Consider the following 4,712-nt stretch of genomic DNA (forward strand, 5'->3'; position numbering starts at 1 on the left):
CGCACACGCACACGCACACGCACACACACACACACACACACACACCTGTCTCTTATACACATCTAGATGTGTATAAGAGACAGCCCCCTCAACGAAGACTGGCACAAACATGAATTGCATACATGTTAATATGCACCCTCCTTTTAAATGACTATTGCTTATTGAAGATAAGAGTCGATCCATATATATATCCATATAGAATTGCTGAAAGTGGTAAAGCTGATAGAAAAACACATATATTGATTGCTTTCTTATTAACACAATATAAACAAAACAAAAGAATCATGTAGACCATATATGATGACCGGATCATATATTTACACCCTTATATTCATTTCAATAAAAATAAGACCAAACAAGTTGAAAAACAACCATAAATATGTGTCCGTCCCTTCGGTGCCCCCATACCTCTCGTCCATATTGCATGAGTGACTAAAGCTTCCCCATCTCCCTCAAAAAAGAACAACAATCATCACGCCACTACATCATGTCTACGAACCCTCTGGAAGACTTAACAGAAAAGAGCAACGAGGGAGTCTAACTGCTGTAAGTGATTAAAGTGGACAAACCCAAAGGGAAGGCTGGGGGTGATGACAACGATCTGTTATTAGGCTGGCACATTGGGGACTGTGTGTGTGTTGTATGTGTGGACATGTCTAACTATTCTTGTGGGGACCAGAAGTTATGCGGGATCAGAAGTCCCCACAAGAAGAGTAAATGAACCAACATTTGAGCAACTGGGGACATTTTGTTAGTCCCCACGAGGTCAAATGCTATTTCTAGGGGGTTTAGGGTTAATGTTAGAATTAGTGTTAGGGTTAGAATTACATTAAGGGTTAAGGTTAGGAACTAGGGTTAGGATTTTGAATGGGACTGAAGTGTGGTGTCCCCCACAAGTAGCTGTACAAGACTGTGTGTTGTGTTGGTGTGTGTGTGTGTGTGTGTGTGCATGGTGTGTGTTGTTAGTGTGGTGTGTGTGGTGATGTGGTGTGCTGTGTGTGTGTGTGTCGGGTCGTGTGAACTGGTGTGTGTGTGTGTGTTTATGCGTGTGTGTGTTATAATACTGTAGTTAAGCAGGCCAGACTGCAGTAAGAGGTAAATACTTGGGGTGGGGTACTGGGGGCACCAGATATTTGGGGGAGGGGGGGTGTATCAGAAGATATTAGGAGTAACAGGAGGTGTCAGGGGCTGATAGTAAAGTTTGCTGGCATCCACTGAATGGATCTCCATCCTTTGGCAGGGCAAGTCTCCTCTCCTCCTTTCCACTCTGCTCTTCTCCGTTACACATTTCGTCATGAAAATCATCAACAAAAAGTCTTTGTTCATTTTCAAACGTTTTCTTCAACAGCACATCCTGTAAAAACTGTGTTGGGAAACTGAGAAGAAGTTGAGAAAGCTTCACAGTCTCTCTTCTTTTCTTTTTTCAATTCCTCGTTTAAACATTTTCATCAGTCAATAGTCAATAATCACATCGTTAATCATTCTTATATGTATAAGTGACTTGTGGTTGATAGTCAATAGTTTACAGGGCCGTTGTTATGGTAACTGGTTTATGACTTGTCTATAATCTATACACATACGGCCCTCCAGCAGAGGGCTCGTCTCAGTGTCAGTGTCTTCCCTTATGCACAGAGGTCAGGGGTTAAAGTTCAGAGGTTAGTCCCGCCCATCCCTCTCAGTGGGCGGCGGTTTGGGAGGTTCAGGGGTCATGTGGGGTTACGGGAGGGGGGGGGGTCAATGGGAGGAGGCTGGGTGCGACTGACAGACTGACATATTGGGGGTTGTTGACGTGGTTAGCCAATCAGACCTTGGCCTCCAGCAGTTCCAGGAAGAGTTTGTGCATGGGGACCTTGCCGTCCTGCTTGATGCTGTAGAAGTGCTGCACGGCCTTGGTGGAGGTCTGGCGGAGCAGAGGCAGGGTCATCAGCAGCTTGCCTGCCCGACGAGGGTCCTCCGGGTGCTGGCCCGCCTCGTAGTCCTGCAGGGCCTCATGGAGCACGTCCTGGAGCTTCTGCACTGCCTCCACGTCCTCTATGTGCATGGAGTCTACAGGGGGAGGGAGGGAACGAGGGAGGGAGGGCAAATAAAGCAGATAGAGGTTAATCTTTACACATACTACATGACTATATAGTCAGACACTCCCCAGCTGAACAATAGCCTGGCCTGTCTGTATTGTCTGTCTCAGGATGTCAAACACAGTCATTAGCATACTGAGTCGGTACTGGAGCATTTATGAGCACTGGGGATGGGTGTGGTACTGCGATGGATTTCACAACTCCAGTCCAACACACGCACACGCACACGCACACGCACACGCACACGCACACGCACACACACACCACACACACACAACACACACACACACAACACCACACACACACACACACGCACACGCACACACACACACACACACACAGGCCCTTAATGGTCCAAGCAAGAGGTCAGTGTGGGTGGTGATCACAGTATATAACCATTGTTGCACTCTATCGGGTACATCCACATTGTGTGTGTTGTGTGTGTGTGTGTGTGTGTGTGTGTGTGTGTGTGTGTGTGTGCTACTGCGGCCTGTCTTATGTGTCCAAGTGTCCAGGTTGACCCTAGCAGTGTTTCTCCCCAGGGATAAATGACTTAATGCAGCTGGCCTTTAGAGTTGAAACCAGATCAATCCAGCCGATCAATGAAACATGCATGTTAAATAATAATCACAGGTCAACTATTGACAGATCACACTGACCAAACATTGTGGTGGAGAGGAGGGTGTACGCAAACACACACGCACACACACAAGCACCACACACACACACACACGCACACACACGCACACACACACACACACACACCACAACACACCACACACACACACACACACACACACACACACACACACACACAACACACACACACACACACACACACCCACACACCCACACACACACACACACAGGATTTAACGACTGCTTTAGTCTACTGTCCCATAGCTGGAGGGTGTGAGTGGCTGGGTTGTAGTTGTGTGCATTTGGTTCAATTCTCTAAACCCCACCACACGTACACATACAGACTGCTCTGCCCCAAAGACACGTTCAGATGTTCATGCCTCTGTTTGGTCAATACTCTAACCCGTATATGTGTGTGTCTGATCCAGGATTCTGACAGCGAGCTCTCAGTCATCCATCACCGGTTTGGCGGTGTGTGTATGAGTGAGTGTGTGACAGGGGCTTTGGCCATGTGAAAAGTGACCTGTGATCCGACAGGAACCCCCCCCCCCCCCCCCCCGGCAGGAAACTGCTTACACACACACCTTTACAGGGCTGCAGAGCCAGCAGCACTATCAATCTGACTATCACACACACACATGAGCGTGCACACGCACGTGCACACCGACATGCATACACACATATACACCAGATCCACTCACATATTCATGCAACAGAGCAACAAGCTCTCATAGTTTCCCTTCAACATATTATGTTTCATTTTTGACGCATTCATTCCGGGTAGTTACAGGGTTAATTCCGCATGGTTACAGGGTTAAAACAGAAACGACTCAAACGGTTAAGTTTAGGTATTAATTCCTAGTAGTTAAGATTAGGGCTATGGTTTGGGGAAGGCTTAAAACAAAATGATTAAAAACGACACGCTATTATCATCAAGTATCACCAAGTATTCTCGCTAGAGCATTGTGGACTAGTCTAATACTACACACGGTATGTCTCCACTCTATTCCATCTGTTTCTATAATACTACACACGTTATGTCTCCACTCAATTCCATCTGTTTCTACAATACTACACACGGTATGTCTCTCTTCTATTTCATCTGTTTCTATAATACTACACACGGTATGTCTCCACACTTTTCCATCTGTCTCTATCATACTACACACGGTATGTCTCCACTCTATTCCAACTTTTCCTATAATACTACATGCGGTATGTCTCCACTCTATTACATCTGTTTCTATAATACTACACACGGTATGTCTCCACTCTATTCCATCTGTTTCTATAATACTACATAAATGATAATACTACACCAGTATTTATGTTTCCTGTAGAAAGGCGTAGGCCACAATGAAGGCTCTTTAGAACATCGTGAAGATGTCAATTTAACTAATTCCATATTTCAGTTATAACATGGTGGCTTTTGGGTTTTTTCACAGTAAAACACTATCCTCCTATTCAAAACATTTGACACCATATTCTAAGGTGTTTGTCCACTGCTGTTAGATAAAATGCCACATGGCGTAACAGTAGTAAATCAATGAGAATTCAATTAACTCTTAAGGTGACAGGAGACTTAATGTGATTTGGCTGTTACTTAAATGAACATGCTAGTCAAACATGTCCTGGTAATTGTGTGGATAGCCTATGTTTCTTAGCTCTGTAGGAAAGAGATGCACTTCTCCCAAGAGTGTTTGACAATTATAATAGCAAGTAGATATTATTCTGTCTGTGTGTGTGTGTGTGTGTGTGTGTGTGTGTGTTGGGTGTGTGTGTGTGTGTGTGTGTGTGTGTGTGTGTGTGTGTGTGTGTGTGTGTGTGTGTGTGTGTGTCCCAGACTTAAAGTGGTAGAAACACTGTGTTCTATTAGCGTAGCATGTTGCTAATGAGCAGTGGGGTTAAACAAGGACTGTAACACACACACACGTACATCTTTACATGTGAATCACGTTCAGTAGCATTTCTTAAGGGTTCCCATCATTAATGCAGACG

The 4,712-nt window shown here is 45.1% G+C and overlaps 1 pseudogene; it reads right to left on the minus strand.

Moving 5' to 3' along the window:
* Window positions 1-1,046: 1,046 nt before the first annotated feature.
* The window catches only part of LOC112073189 (estrogen-related receptor gamma-like), a 39,162-nt pseudogene continuing 35,496 nt past the window's right edge, over window positions 1,047-4,712 (minus strand).

This window comes from Salvelinus sp. IW2-2015, unplaced genomic scaffold (assembly GCF_002910315.2).
Source record: "Salvelinus sp. IW2-2015 unplaced genomic scaffold, ASM291031v2 Un_scaffold2183, whole genome shotgun sequence".
Lineage (NCBI taxonomy): Eukaryota > Metazoa > Chordata > Actinopteri > Salmoniformes > Salmonidae > Salvelinus > Salvelinus sp. IW2-2015.